Source organism: Callospermophilus lateralis, chromosome 5 (assembly GCF_048772815.1).
Source record: "Callospermophilus lateralis isolate mCalLat2 chromosome 5, mCalLat2.hap1, whole genome shotgun sequence".
In the NCBI taxonomy this organism is placed as follows: domain Eukaryota; kingdom Metazoa; phylum Chordata; class Mammalia; order Rodentia; family Sciuridae; genus Callospermophilus; species Callospermophilus lateralis.
The window spans coordinates 65,838,662-65,854,901 of record NC_135309.1 but is presented as its reverse complement, the minus strand read 5'-3'; positions in this window follow the sequence as shown (position 1 = coordinate 65,854,901).

Here is a 16,240-nt window from a genome sequence, read left to right as displayed (position 1 = left end):
TAATTCCATTGTTTTTCATGACTGAGTAAAACTCCATTGTGTATATATACCACATTTTCTTTATTCATTCATCTGTTTACAGAACCTAACCAAATTATGCTATGTGCATGTATTAATATATCACAATGAATCCCACTTTTTTATGTCATCATAATGCATCAATTAAAAAAAGATAGGACACCAATAGGGTAGAATAAGGGGATGGGAGAGGGAGGGAGGGAGGGAGGAAGATAGAGAGAGAAAGACGAGGTACTAGGAATTAAATGGAACAAATTATGTTATGTGTATATATACATATGTCACAATGAACCCCAGTATTATATATACTTATAATGTAGTAATAAAAACATAATTAAAATAAGATATAATTATTTTTTAAAAAAAATAAAAACATTCTTCTAGTTCAGATCTTTATAAGTGATAAATTATTTTAACTTTTCTATGTCCATATTTCTATAGACTTTATTTCACCTTAACACTCAAAAGGTAATTTTGCTGAACATAGAATTCTGGGTTGACAGTTTTATTTTTGTTCTTACAGTTTTTGAAAGATGCTATTTCACTGCTTCTTCACTGACATTGTTTTCTAAAATAAATTTGGCATCATCCTAACTTTTATTTCTCTGTTTATAACAAGGTTTCCATATCTCTACCAGCTACTAGATTTTTTATGTTTTACTGTTTTTGAAGAATTAGATAGTGGTGTGTGGGTAGAGTTTCTTGAGTGTGAGTTTCATTGAGATTCTTGGATCTGTCAGTTTATACTTAGAAAATCTTTTCAGCTGTTAACTACACATATTTATCTGCTTTAAAATGTCCAACTTCAGGGACTGTAGTTACATTTCTATGAATCTGATAACTGTTGTTCCACAACAGTGAGCTGTTCTTATTCTTAACTTTTTTTGTGTGTGTCTTATTATAGTTTCTTGTATATTTCTGCAAGTTCATTAATTCTTTCTTTTTACAAGGTCAAATTTATTATTAATCACTTTTATTGCATTGTCATCTCAGATTTAAAAATCAATTTGTATTTCTGTTTTTGTATCTTCTAGGTCTCTAATTTACATTTTGAAAATGTTAAACATTTATAATAACTGTTAATTTCCTTTTCTGATAAAAACATCCATAACAGTTTTGAATCAGTTCTGATTGGCTAATTTTTCCATTCCTCGTGGCCTATATTGCATCTTAGCATGTCCTCAATCTTAGATTGTATACTAGACTTTGTTAATTTTACATTAATGGGTGGGTAAATATGTTTGTGTTTCTACAAATACTCTTGAGTTTTGTTCTGGGACACAGTTAAGTAAGTTAGAAATCATGAAATCATTTTGGGTCTTGTTATTAAATTTTGTTAGGTAGAACCATAGAAATATTTAGGCTACCAATGGCTAAAAGTCCCCTACTACTGAGGAAAGTCCCCTTTGAATACTCTACCCCAAGCCATATGAATATTTGAGTAGTTAAATTCTGGATGGTAGGACTAAGCAGTATTCTTGAACCCACATGAACATTCAGCATGACTTTTCTCTAATCATTTTAGATGGGACAAATATTTCCTTGATTTCAAATTGCTTCCCCTCTGCATTTGATGATCAATACTCCACTGAACACTTAAGGAACATTAGATCTCTGGAATCCTAACTAGGCTTAGCTCTCTCCTCTCCAGTTCTCTGCTCTGCAAACACCAGCTACCTTGACCCTCCTAGAAGCTGAACTGTCACCTCTACACAGCCAGTCTGCATGATTATGCTTGGGTTTTCTTCCATAGCTAAGAAATTGTCTCAAGCCAGGAGGCTGAAACAAATTTAGCATCTGGCTTTTTTGCTTCTTGTCTCTCATAAACCTCATCTTCATTTTATGAGACTGATGTCCACCATCTTAAAAACCATACTTTCCTATATCTCTTTTCTGTTTTTAAAAAATTGTGGGGCCCTGGGTTCAATCCTCAGCATCACCACCACCACCAAAAAAAATAAAATAAAAAATAAAAAATTATATTGTTGCTTCCTTGCTGCATGCAGGAGGGTAATACCAGGCCCTATTACTTCATTTCAGCTAGTCAATTTCTTATGGTTGGTTTTTCTTATTATTATCATGAGTCTTATCTCCTAAATTTGTATGTCTCATGATTTTTCTTGTATTTTAGGCATTGTGTATTTGCTTTGATGAGGGATGAATATATATTTTTGTATTCCTCTAAATATCTGTAAGCTTTGTTCTGGCAAACTGTTTAAATTACTTGGAAATACTGTGATCCTTTCAAGACTTGTTTTTGAGCTTTGCTAGGTGGAAAAAAAAAGCAGGCTTTGAGGTGAATTTTGCCCCAATGTGGGGGCAATACTTTCTTAGATATCTAAATGAGTGACAAACTTCCCCCTTCTGACTAGTGGGAACACAAGCTGTCTCCTATCCTGAGTAAAGTCTAATCCCTAGAGTGATTCTTACTATAGCTTCGACTAGTTTTCTCACGTTTTACTACTTAAAATTCAGCTGAAGATTCCAAATGCACTATTAGCTGCACATTTCTGAAGTTCTCTCTTTGGAGTTCTCTCCTTTTCCAACTCTGCCATGTGAATATTACCTCCCTGGATCTCCCAGTTCCTCAGCTTTATATTCTCATCTCAGGAAAACTTTAGGGCTCTGCCTGTGTTCTCCTCTGAACTGCAATCTGAAAATTCTCTCCAAGCAGGAGGCTGTGGCAATGTAGCTGTGACAGCGCTGTAGTAACTTCATTTATTTTCCCTCTCCCAAGGATCACTGCCCCGCACTATGTGAGGTACAGTGTCAGAAAACTAGTGTCTATGTTTTTTTTTTTTTTTTTTTTTTGTGTGTGTGTGTGTGTGTGTTTTCTCTCTCATCATTGCAGGTGGGAAACATCTTGGCCAGAAGCAGAAATCATATTTGTCAGTTAAAAACAAATTATTATATCCCTTATCTCACACACTAATTTCTATTTGTCTTTTCAGGATATAAAGAAGGTACGTAATTTTTTTTAACTTCTTATTTGCTTCCTAATGAAAGTTTGAAAGCTGTGTCTTCAGGCATCAATACATGGACAGGAAAGTTTAAGGGTATTAGAAAAAGCATCTTGAGTCAATAGACTTATATCTAATTTCAATTTTCATTACTTACCATTTGTATCTCTTAGAATATTCCTCTATGTCTTTAAGTTTAAGTAAATTGGATAAGATAGCAGCAATACATGTCCAACCTACTCACCAACATGATCATGTGGAAAATATATAAGTGTGTGTGTGTGTGTGTGTGTGTATATATGTATGTATGTATATGTCTATCCCTTAGAATTTGTAATGTATTTTACAAATGTTAATGCTTACCTTTATCATCAAGACTGGTTTAAATTTATTTTTATCTTTAATGTATTTGTTGTCTTCCTGTTCTCTGTTTTTGCATGTATGTTTCTCTTTTGCATTCTCTCCACATTTTGTCTTTCTTTCTCATCCTAAAATAACTGAATTTGTGTTTATAATTCTTTTGAATATAAGTGAGTGGAAGAAAAAATGCATCAAAATAGATCAGGCCTGCTGGGTGGCGCATGCTTATAATTCTAGGAGTTCAGAAGACCGAAACAGGAGGATTGCGTGTTCAAAGCCAGCCTGTGGGGATATGTTAAGCACCCCTAGGTTTAATCCCAAGTATTAAAAAGAAAAAAAAAAAAAAAAAAGGTTCAGGCATTCGAGTTCCTTTGTCTATGTCTACCATTCATGGCTAACTAACCTGAGGCACATCAGCCAGTCACACTAATTTTTAATCTTCCTGGCCACAAAGAGGAAATAAATATTCTTTGCTTAAATTAGAAATACTGTGAGGATCAAATACACAAATAGTCCCGACTTAGAATGTCTTGACTCATAATTTTTCAATGTTGCAATTGTATGAAAACAAACACATTCAATAGAAACAGTACTTTTGATTTTGAATTTTCATTTTTCTTTGGGCTGGTGATCTGTGGTACAATCCTGGGCAGGGGCAGCAAGCCATCACTCCTAGTCAGCCTGTGATTATGGGGTGGGGAAAATGCTGGTACTGTGTAGTGCACCATGTGGCTGAGCTGTGATTTTCAGCACGTTAAGTATATAGAATACATTATTGATATAGTTTATTTAAAATTTATAATGGGCTTATCTGAATATAATTCCATTATAAGTCCAGGGTCCTCTGTATAAGATATAAATGTTTCTATACATACCTATTCCTTACAAATTGGCATTGTGCCATCTTTGAATATGTATTGTTCTTTCATAAAATATACTCTGAGTATAATAGACAGGTGAATATATCTTTATTAATGTTAGGAACTATAAGAAGTATTTAAATCATTTCCTATATACTTTTTTTAATATTTATTTTTTAGTTTTCGGTGGACACAACATCTTTATTTTATATTTATGTGGTGCTGAGGATCGAACCCAGCGCCCCGCGCATGCCAGGCGAGCGCGCTACCGCTTGAGCCACATCCCCAACCCCTCCTATATACTTTTAAAATAGTTTCTCAGATGGTATTTTCTGTCTAAGAGGTAAAGAAAAAAGTCCCATTTTAAATTTTAGACTAAAGCTAGTGATTGCATTTTCTGATGATCTTTACATGTTGGTCAAATACACTTACACTGTGTATATTTTATTGATCAAAAATATTTAAATAACTCTTTAGGAAAAACTTAAGTAGCTTTATGATAAGGATTCAATAATGTAATACATTAATATCCCAAAGGAGGTGTCACTTCAAATAAACAAAAAGCATACTGAGTACAAAATATTTTTCATATTAATTTTAATTTCAAACTCTGTACCCTGATTATGTTGTGGGGAGGGTCACTCAGAAAACACATCAAAATTTTCTTCTAATAAATCCTTAGGAGGATATAAATATGGCTATGTTGGGAATGAGTCTGATAAGTATCATGGACAAAAAGTCAGGCTAATCTGAAACTCTTGATTTAAGTGTCCATGATAACTGATAAGATTTTTATACCTGGCATTTCCAATTATACAAGCCTGACTTATATCTATATAGCATGTACTTGATATTAAAATTGACATTTAGACAAATGAGTGCTCATGAAGAAAAATTTTAATTAAAAAATGGATCCAAATAATTTAATTCAAATCAAGTAATCAAATAAAAATATAAATGTCTTCAAGGTTCTAACTTATAGGTTTCTCTAGGTGACCAAACAATAAAGTCTTAATTTCTAAAAAATATCTAAAATATAATATAATATCCATTACTTCTAAATTTTTTTTCAAGAAAACAGAGATGATTAATACTATTAATCATGTTTTTCTTATGTTTTTTACAATTAAAATAAGTGAAGTAGATTTAATATAAATGGGATTAATCTTCATGAGTATAGTTTGTTTCTTTTTTTCAATATTTATTTTTTAGGTATAGATGGACACAACACAATACCTTTATTTTTTTTTTAATGTGGAGCTGAGGATCGAACCCGGGTCCTGCCCCTGCTAGGAGAGTGCTCTACTGCTGAGCCACAATCCCAGCCCGAGTACAGTTTATTAAATACATAAATCAAAAATTACAGCTGATGCCAAACTGATCTCTCATTTTTTCCGGTTGTTAAAGAAACAAGATGCTACCTCCTTTCTTTCTTTAACTCCTTCTTTCAAAGAGGATTTATAGAAAATTAAGGATTATCAACAATAATGGTGGATCAACTTTCAATATCTAATGTGCCATTGTCATTGATAGTTTTTGTTAAAACACCTTATGCTTTTACAACAGTAGTTGCTAATTATAATAAAAATTATATTAAAATAATTGTGTTAAAATAATTAAAATTATATTAAAATAATTATATTGTCCTCATTATTCAGACTATAATATTTTGCCTTTTACTGACACCTGTGTGCTCAATTAATTACTGATGATCATATTGAAATTTTATCCTTAACAGGTATGGACATTCATGTTTCATACCTTACTTATAAAAAAATTTCATATCTCTAATACTTACAATTTTCCTATACTATCAAGTTTTATTAACCGATATTTTAGCCCCAATTGATTTTCACATGCCTCATGACAGAAAATTCTCTTTTATATCAAGTTCCTTAATTATATCCCTTTTCCTTAATTTCTACCATTCCTTTTGTATTAAAGGTGTATACAGATAAAAGTAAATAAAGAGGAGTAATATTTGTTAATGATAAATGGACTATTATACCCTACCTCAAATTTCTCCACAGCAAGCTGAATTAGCTGCCATTATCTTAGCGCTAGACTATTTTCTACTACTTTAAATATTATTACAGATTCTCAATATCTAACTAAACTTGTTCCCCATATTTTAATAGCTGTGATATATCCTCATTTAAATTCCAACTTATCGTCTCTTTTTTTAACCCTTCAAACTCTTTTACAGCATCATACAACTCCTATCTTCCTCGCTCATATACACAACCACACCAAGATTCCTAGACCTTTGATGGAAGGTAATGCTCATACAGATGAAGCTGTGAAATCCCTTTGTCCTTTATTTTCAGATGCTGTAAGTTTCCATGGATTTTTTTTTTATCAAAATGCTTGATTACTAATAAAAATGTTTTCCATCCCTTCTCAACAGGCTCCTGCTATAGTCAACAACTCACTGTATATCTCTCCAGGCTCCTATGTGAAAATCTATAAATCCACAAGGCCGGCATTCTAATACATTTTAACAAATAGATGTTTACCCATTACCTCCTTTTCATCCTTACTCCTTTCTTCATTTTTTAATTGATACTCATTCTGTGTTCATTTGGGCTAGTGACCAGAGGTCTGATAAGGTATCTGCTTGCATTTCTTTTTTTAATTAATTTTTATTTAATATTTATTTTTTTAGTTGTAGTTGGACATAATACCTTGATTTTATTTATTTATTTTTATGTGGTGCTGAGGATCAAATCCAAGGCCTCACCTGTGCTAGGCAAACCCTCTACTGCTGAGCCACAACCCCAGCCCCATTTCATTTCTTATTTATTACTCTGCTTTGCCAACATGGGCAAGCCTGCTTATTTAAAAACAGATATGCCCCTGCATCTTTTTTTAAATAATTATTTTATTGATTATAAAAATCATCTCGTGCTTTTTATAATCAATGAAATATAATTTTAAACCATGAAATTCCTCATAATCCTACTGGACAGGCTTTGGTTAAGTGAGTGCATCATACTCTTAAAATTTACCTTTTAAAACAAAAACAAAAAAGGGGATATAGCCTCTCTCATGGTAATATATGCTTTAAATATTGTATTATTTACAGTTAATGCACTCAACATGCAATACAAAGTAATACTCACAATTGGTCATCTGCTTTGGATAGACATTTTATTCCCAAACAGCCATTACCAAAAATTTATGTAAAATACAGGGTTCCAACAAACCCAGGATGACAAGATCCTATGCCTCTGACCACATGGGGAAACGTAAAGACTGTTATGCTTTCACCAACAGGTCCAGTTTGGATTCCGGCTCAGTGTGTGAGACCTATCAATTATAAATTAACTAGTCAGGGACTTCACAACCTGATCCCCAAGTTGCATTTCATGCTGGATGAGGAGAGTCCCACTAAACAAGAGGACAATGATTACTATCCTTTAAAGAGAAGAAACATTAAAAGAAAATTCCAAGCTACTAGACATCCAGTGACTTGGGGGAATACAAAATTATTACCAGCATCAGCTCAACAGCTTTTGGCTTAAATGGGATTAAAATGTACTCCAGAACACTTAGTCACAACTTTGATTGCTAAACTCACACAAAATTCTGTAAATGCTTTGGTCTTAACAATAATGTTTTTCTGTTGTACCCCAGCTGTGAAAATTCAGTACAAACTCCTTGACTTCTAAAACCCATTATAATATCTAGGTTTGCTTGGCTGATATTGTTATATACCTGCAAAAATGTCTCATGGTACCCAATGTTGTTTTAGCAGACTGTTTTTACTATCTTCAGGATTTAATAGGCCATCATCCTGCACAAAGCATCTTTAAAAGGTCTATTCCTCTTGATAAAAACTGTGCAGATTCAGTGAGCATTCTCTCTAAGGCAAAATTTGACGTTTTGATGTTTTCCTTAGTGGGTATCCCTGGACTAGCTGTCAGGGCTTACAAAACCACTATAAAACTGACCTATGCTATGGTAAAAAATATTAATCATATCTCTATGGCAAGTAATATACTTAATGAAGAAAAAAACAACATCATCAAGCCATACTTGACAATCAGGCCACAATTAATTATTTGCTATTATTACATCATAAAGGGTGTCAGGAGCTTAATAATATATGTTGCTTTAATTTAAGTGATAATAATAATTCTGTTTCAAAGGAGATAAATTACCTTAAAGATATTGTTAAAAAGATCCAGCCACACGATGGAGGTTTAGACCTATTGGATTGGCTAACTTCGTGGTTGCCCAACTTTACTTGGGTCAAACAATTATTCATAGATGGAAGTTTACTAACACTGGGATTGTTATGTTGTCCTTGCTGTTGTCAATGCCCACCCTATATTTTTGACTCTACCAGCATTAAAAATTAAACAGACATTATTCATCCAAAAGGCCTTAAAAAACAAAAAAGGGGAGCTATGTGGGTTCTGTGTTTGGGATTGGGGTCCCTGATGACTTCATGGCTGTGGCACGCTTGGTGCCTGGGAAAGTTTCTGTGCAAAGGCATAGGATACCCTGTTACTATGGTAATGCCCTCCATGCTAGAATCTTATCAGCTTCCACCTTAATCTTGGGCACATAACTCCTGCCAGAGGAACTTGCTTATTAGATAACTACAATGTTTCACCAAGCTCTGGTGCTCCTGGATCTGCCTGCTTAACAGTAACTTTAGCCAATGGGCTTTTTTGAAAGCTGCACAAAGCTCCTGACATTGCATATTGTAACTGTGAAATGTAACAGCAACTGCAGACTAAGCAACCTTACTGGTACTCTAAACAATAATGTAGTTATGGTATTAATGGCCTAATGTAACCTATTGATATAAATAAAGCTTATCATCTTGGTTTCTTAGCCCTTCTGCCACCTTCTCTGCCTCTGCAGAGAAGTTTTTATTTATTTCTTTACCAAAAACCTATTAGATTGAAAGTTAACCTTTGTAAATTGGTCTTAGAATAAAGCAAAGTATAATCAGAAAATCATATTAATCTAGACATGTGGGATCAAAATCATGAATTTAACAAATATAGAATTTTAAAAGCCTTCCTGGCCTTTGTCCTGAAATAGTTCTGCTCATCAAAGGTGAAAAGAATTAAGGGAACATAGACAAACAAAGGTGCCTTATTCCTCCCTGAGAGAACTTCCCAAAGAGGCAGTTCCTTTTATCTCCTCAGGAGGTCCCCTAAGTTTGGGGTTCTATTCTAATTTTTTTTCTGGTTTCTTGGATAGTGGCCACAAAATTATAGACTAACATTGAAAAATCTTTGGATGATTTTTAATAGTTGGGTGTTATTCATGCTTGCAAATACTGAGAGACAAAAGCCAAATTTCCTAGACAAAATTATGTTTTGTAACACAATTTAGAAATAATAATATTATAAAACCCTTTAGAACTAATCTGCCCTCTGTAGGAACTAACATTGTCTTCCCTCTTGGCCACCTGGCCAAGTTCCTAAATGAAGGCAATCTCTAGAATGCTTTTTTTTTTTTTTTTTACCTTTAGCTTTTACTTTTGACAATTTTTTTTCAGTCCTGTTGGCAGCTGTTTATATTTTAATGCAAGCTTTAGTGAGCACAGTTAAAACCTTCTTAACCATTGTTTTAACATTATAAATAAACTGACATAGAAATAAACACCAAACAAAAAGGAGACAAATAATAACAAACAACAAAAAAGACAAGACACAAACATAAGACAGACAATAAAACACACAACCCGTAAGGCTCCAAAGACAAATTTAACCAACAGAAAACCAGACTTAGACTAGAGGGCTGAGTACAAACCAGACCAAGGAAAAGCCAAATCAGAGGACCAAGCGACGTCTCACTATAGCCCTGGACTCAAGGAAATAATACTGCATCCAGCTTTCTCTCGAGCCTCTCCAGAGGCAGATCCACACAGACCAGACTTACCTTCTCCTGGGAAACACAGAAGACTCTTGGCAGTTTTGGGTGGGCAGGGGTCCATGGAGGGATGGCCTGGGGCTGAGAAACATCTTCTCAGAGGCCTTCCCATAAGCGATCTCTCTGCCACCTTACCTCCCTTGGTGGTCCTTAGTGATCTCTGAAATTCGAGAAAAGTAGATCTCGCTGGGGTCTCCAAATGTTGTGGGGTGAGTGGCTCAGAAAACACATCAAGTTCAAGTTTTGTCCAAATTGAAGAGTCTTTATTTAGCTATCCACCTGGTGACTACTTCCCTCCTCCCCCTGCCCACAGGATCCATAACTGTCTCTACAAGGAACAGCCCAGAGCCTGAGCATTTTAGGATATTTAAAGACAAAAACCACATCTGGTTTGACATAGATGCAAGCAAACAGGTACAGAAGCTGAATTGGGCAGTTAGCGAGACAACGCAATGGGCACATTGGTATTTCCCAGGGGTCTTTCTAGGTTGGCATAGCATCAAGCAAGCAGAAGGGTAGTGGGTCAAAATGACTCTAGTTCAGTACAAATTAGAGAATAGTCACTAACATCTAGACAATCAATCTCTGACAAGGTACCTTGCCCCCAAAAAATGGAAACCAAAGAGTACAATTTTACATTGTATAAGAATTGCTGTTTTCTTTAGGTAGAGGGAAGTGAAAGGAGGGGAAAGCAGGGGATGTGGGTATAAGAAAGAGAGTATAATGAAACAGACATTATTACTTTATGTATGTATGTGACTGTATCACCAATGTGATTCTACAACATGTACACTAAGAAAAATGAGAAATTATATCCCATCTATGCATGATATATCAAAGTATATAAGTGTATTTCACTGTCATGTGTAACTAATTAAAACAAATAACAAATTAAAAAATAAAAAATAAATTAAAAAAAAGAATTGCTATTTTCAATTGTCAAGTATGCTATGCTAGGTAATTATTAATGGATACAAAGGCAGGGCTTTCCCATGGAGAAGAATTTCTTACATGATATGGAGTCTAAGGGTAAAATGGAGTCTGTTTGGTCATTGCCCAAAGAGCCTGGCCCATAACAACTACTGTTATTTAGGTAACTAACTAGTGGTATAGCAGGTTAAATTGTGTATATAGTATATAATATAATGGGTAAACTAAAAATGTCAGAAGAAATTACCAAAGCAAAACTTTGGTTCTCTTAATTATTTAAGGAATGATTCAATTCCATTAGCTGAGTTTTCAGGTAAATGAGGTACGTTTTAAGCATCCCAACTGACTTTTTACATGTGTCATCCATTGCCCATCCCCCACATATGTTGCCTTACATAAATCATTTCTTTGTCTGATTATGTGATTGAATTGAAGGACACCTATGTGTTAGCAAGAAAAGAAGATCTATTTTTAGATGGTAAAGTTACAGAAGGGCGTACACAATGTTCCTGGGAAGTTGTCAGCAGTAGTATTGATAGTCTACTTCATAATTAAAAGAATTGTCTGCTTATGATTCCAAATTGTTTTGCAGATGAACACAAAAGTGTATTTATCCTAGGTCATACATCCCCCTACCTACTTGACCTATAATAATTCATCCTACCCTCTGTCATTTATTTTTCCAGCTGTATTAGACTTACTTCAGCTTCTGGTGGGATAGCACTTTCTTCTTGTACATGCTTGGGGGTTATTATTTCTTTTAACTAGTTTTCACCAAATAACAACAATTCATATTTCATTTATTTATTTATGTGGTACCGGGGATTGAACCCAAGAACACTTTACTACTGAACTACATCCCCAGTTCTTCATTTTTTTTTTTTATTTTGACACATAGGGTCTTGATAAATTACTTAGGACTTACTAAATTCCTGAAGCTGACCTCAAATTTGTGATCCTCCTTCCTTAGCCTCCAGAGTCATTGGGATTACAAGTGTAATCTGCACCCAGAATCTGCACCCAGCTTCAACAGTTCATGTTTAAATAGTATAGCATAATTTAATCTGGGCAACTCCTTTTCAATAGGTAAAATCTTCCTATTATGTGCAATTTTTTTCTCTACTGATATCATCTTAAAAACTCTTTTGCAGATTCAGTTGAACGATGATTTTTTTTTGATTATTCCTCTATTTCCTCTATTAGACTATTTTTTTCTTAGAGGTCAGAGATGCTGTTTTGTTCACAGTTTGACATTGAACTCTAGTACAGTGCCAAGCAAATACAGGCTTTAGTAAATATTTGTGATGTTCATGTGGAGACAGTTACGGAACTTAAGAACTCCTCTGGGATACCATAACAATATCCTCACTTTAGGCTTGTACCTTTAACTTTTTAAATCACATTTTAGTAATTTGTTTCCATGCCTGAGGATTCTCTGCTTTCATACTTATTACTCATTTCTTCTTCTTATTTTACCTTCCTAATGAGTCATGATTGTCATATGACACAATGGTTAGTGTTATTTATTAATTTTTAAGTGTTAAGCCCTAGATATGAGTCTTAGCTCAATCACTTAGAAGCAATGTGGCCTGGTGTGAGTCGCTGCTGAGCCTCCCTTGGTTACTTTTTTTCCTAGGATAACCCACTGTCTTAACTTAGTAGAGATCAAATAAAGTAATAATTGTGAGAGTTTATTATAAATTGTATTGCTCAGCTCAATTTTCAGGTAATATATCTTATACATCTACTCATTTAAAACAATTATTTAAAAATATTATTTAGCTCATTCACTTTAGGTGTGAGGAAGCTTGCTGAGGAAAATGTGCACATGGATAATATTTGGAGTTACAGGAGGGAAAGTCTGGGAATCTGCTTGGCTCTGTTCTATACATGCCTGAGATAAGTTAGTTGCAAGTGTAAAAAAATGCATTTATTACATCATGCAATGTCTAAGAGCTTGGAATCTGCAGCTTAACTGCCTTTAATTGTGTTGGCTGTTGTCATTTGCAAAGGTCACTACTTACAAGCTATATGACCTTGAGAAAGTTAGAGAATCTCACCAAACCTTAATTTCTTTTCTTTTTTTTAAAAAAATTTTAAGTTGTATATGGGCTCAATGCCTTTATTTGTTTTTATGTGGTGCTAGGATCCAACCCAGTGCCTCACACTTGTGAGGCAAGTGCTCTACCACTGAGCTATAACTCCAGCCCCTTAATTTCTTTACCTGTACGAAAATAATGAAAGTATACTTAACCTTTATATTTTTTGTCATATCTGTCACTGAATACACAATATTAATAATTTTATGCTTCTTTGAAAATACTTTTATATGATGGAGTGATCATCTATTTTCAATATTGTTTATAAATAGCAGTTTTGTTCCTGCTTACCATAAACACATATATTACATGTATAAAATACAAAATGCTCTTTTACCAAAATTCAGTACACTCTTAGCTATTTCAGAATTAATCTATTGTTTTTTGAAGGACTATAGCCTCACTTTATATTTTTTCCTTTGGTGTCAATATCCTTAATGTGAATTCAGATTCTGAGCCATTTGATAAACATGTTAGATTGTAAAGACTCACTATTGTCCTTTCTAATGAGAGGAAAAACTGTGCCTCTTTGTTTTCTACTTGTAAAGCTGAATCCCAGGAGACTTTACAATGTACTTAATTTTCAATTTATGGACAGGGTGGGACCCTAAAACAGAACTGTTCAAGTAATAAAAACTTAAGGGACAAATTGAATATTGTATTTAAGAACCAAATGCTATAACTGTAACTTTGTAACTTATTAAAGTTAAAAATTAACATTGAAAATTTCCTGTTTCCTTAATCCTAATCTATTAAAAGCAACAATTACATCTATAAATAGCAGAGTCTATATGCTCAGTAAACAAATGATGCCCATCCCATTCTATTCTTAGATAAAATGAGATTCTTATCTCTAAATTTTGTTAGTCTTTCCAGACAAACAAAAAGGAATTCTCACAGAGGAAGTGAAGTTAGTTGCTAATGAATCATTTTGAGATAAGAAGGTCAGTAAAGCTTGTTTTCCACAAAGGAAATTTGCAGACATTGCATCCCTGTGGAAAATATTAGGATTATAAGAAAGGGAATTAAAATTAAGAAAATAAAATAATTATTTTATCTTCTAGGATCTATTAGGAAATACAGGTAATACCAATGCTTCTCAACAGATGATAGGGTTGTGTCCTGATAAACTATCATAAGTTGACAGTGAAGTTGAAAATATGCTTAATGTACCTGAGCTACCAAACACCATAGCTTAGCCTAGCCTGTCTTCAGTGTTCTGAGTATATTTACATCAACCAGCTGTTAGGCAAGATTATCTAATCCCAAACCTAAGTGTTGACTCTTTCACGTAATGTACTAATTGAAAAACAGAATGGTTGTATGGGTATATTTTCCCACCACTGTAAAGTTGAAAAGTTATAAGTTGAACCTCTTAAATTGAGGGCTGTCTGAACACATTTCTGAATTCATGGTCACAATACACCTTTTTTTTTTTTTTTTGCCTGCTTCATTATGAGTACATAGGTGTGTGTGTGTGTGTGTGTGTGTGTGTGTGTGAGAACTGAGGGTCAGAGGAAAGAACTACAGTGGTAACTCTGTAGCTGGTTTAAAGCACTGTAATGTCTGGATCCTCTGAACTGTAAAGTCTGTGAGTCCGTAGGAACTCAGGGAAGTTAAAAGTATAAAAGACAAGAAAGAATCAAGGCCATGATGGGCCTCCAAGCCAGGGTTCTATAATGGTACTCTTTTGGGTAGGTGAGGAAAGGATAATAATACCTGTTTTATCTACCTCACAACATTACATAAAGTAATCAAGAGACCTAATAAAGGGCACATTACTTTGAAAGTTAGAAGTTGATTTAATCATTAGGGACTATAGTCATTTATTAATTATTATCATCATCAAAAATCTCTCTACATAAAAAAAAGAGAGAAGACTAACTGGATTTTGGAAATAACCTTTGTTTTTGGTAACATTTTTGTTCTCCAAAAATCTTGCTTACTTTATGCTTTTTCTTTCCATGTCAATGTCCTTCCTGTGAATTCAGATTCTGAGTCATTTGATAAACATGTAAAATTGTAAAGTCTCACTACTGTCCTTTCTAATGAGAGGAAAATGGGTCCCACATGTTTGATGAATAACTAAACGAACAGAAAACAAAGCAGATTTTTGAATTTGAAAAGAGGTACTCTGATAACCTAACTCTGATCGAAGCCCCAATTATTCAAAACTTCAGCCCCATTCATTTGAACTGAAACACTGGCGGTTTTCAACAACAAGTAGTGATTGACACAGTGTATGGTGAATCACTTCCAGTTTACAACATTCCTGAAATGAACCACAGAAAAAGCTTAGATAACTGAGTACTTCCAGTATTGTGGGTGGTCTTTGGATGCTCCTTTGGCCACCTTCTCCTATTATAAATGATTATTGATTCCAAAGCTTTTATTCATCCTTTGAGAAGGCTATGGCTATCAATGGGTGTTTTGTCAGTAGGAAGGACACCAACTCCTTCCATGTTTCCTCATAGCAGAGATTCTTCATGAAGGAAATCACTTGTTGGTTCTTGTGTTCCTCCCTAGTGCCACTTCCATTCCTGGGAATTCTACCCATCTGGGCTAGATTTGGGGCCACTGAAGGATGCTGTATAGTCACTGATTCTCTTGTAAGACATTCAACTTTTCTACCCCCCAATGCAGAGTACAGTTAGGACACATTTCATGAGGTCTTCTAGGGCAGATGAAAGACAAAAATTAGTTTGGTGTGTCAATAACTAGAAGAGGCTCCTATAGAAATATGGAATTATGATTAAATTAAGAAATGCAAAAGAGAACATGAATATTTATGTTTTAATTTCATCTTGAAATGTGTTCAGGAAGTTATTCTACTCTGACCAAACTGAAATTCATTGAGATCCATGTGCAAGAGATGTTGACTTTTTCTTGAAATCTCAGAAATTATCTAGTACAACCATGTCATTATAATGCAAAGACCAGCTATCATTAACTACAAAGCTTGTAACATATACTTGGTATTGTTATAAACAGTAAACATATATAAACACACATAACCACAATATACGAATTACCTGTAAGCCTTATAACAGTTGAACAATGTAGGTATTATTATCTCTGGTTTACATATTAGGAAACTGAGGCTCAGAGAAAATAAGTG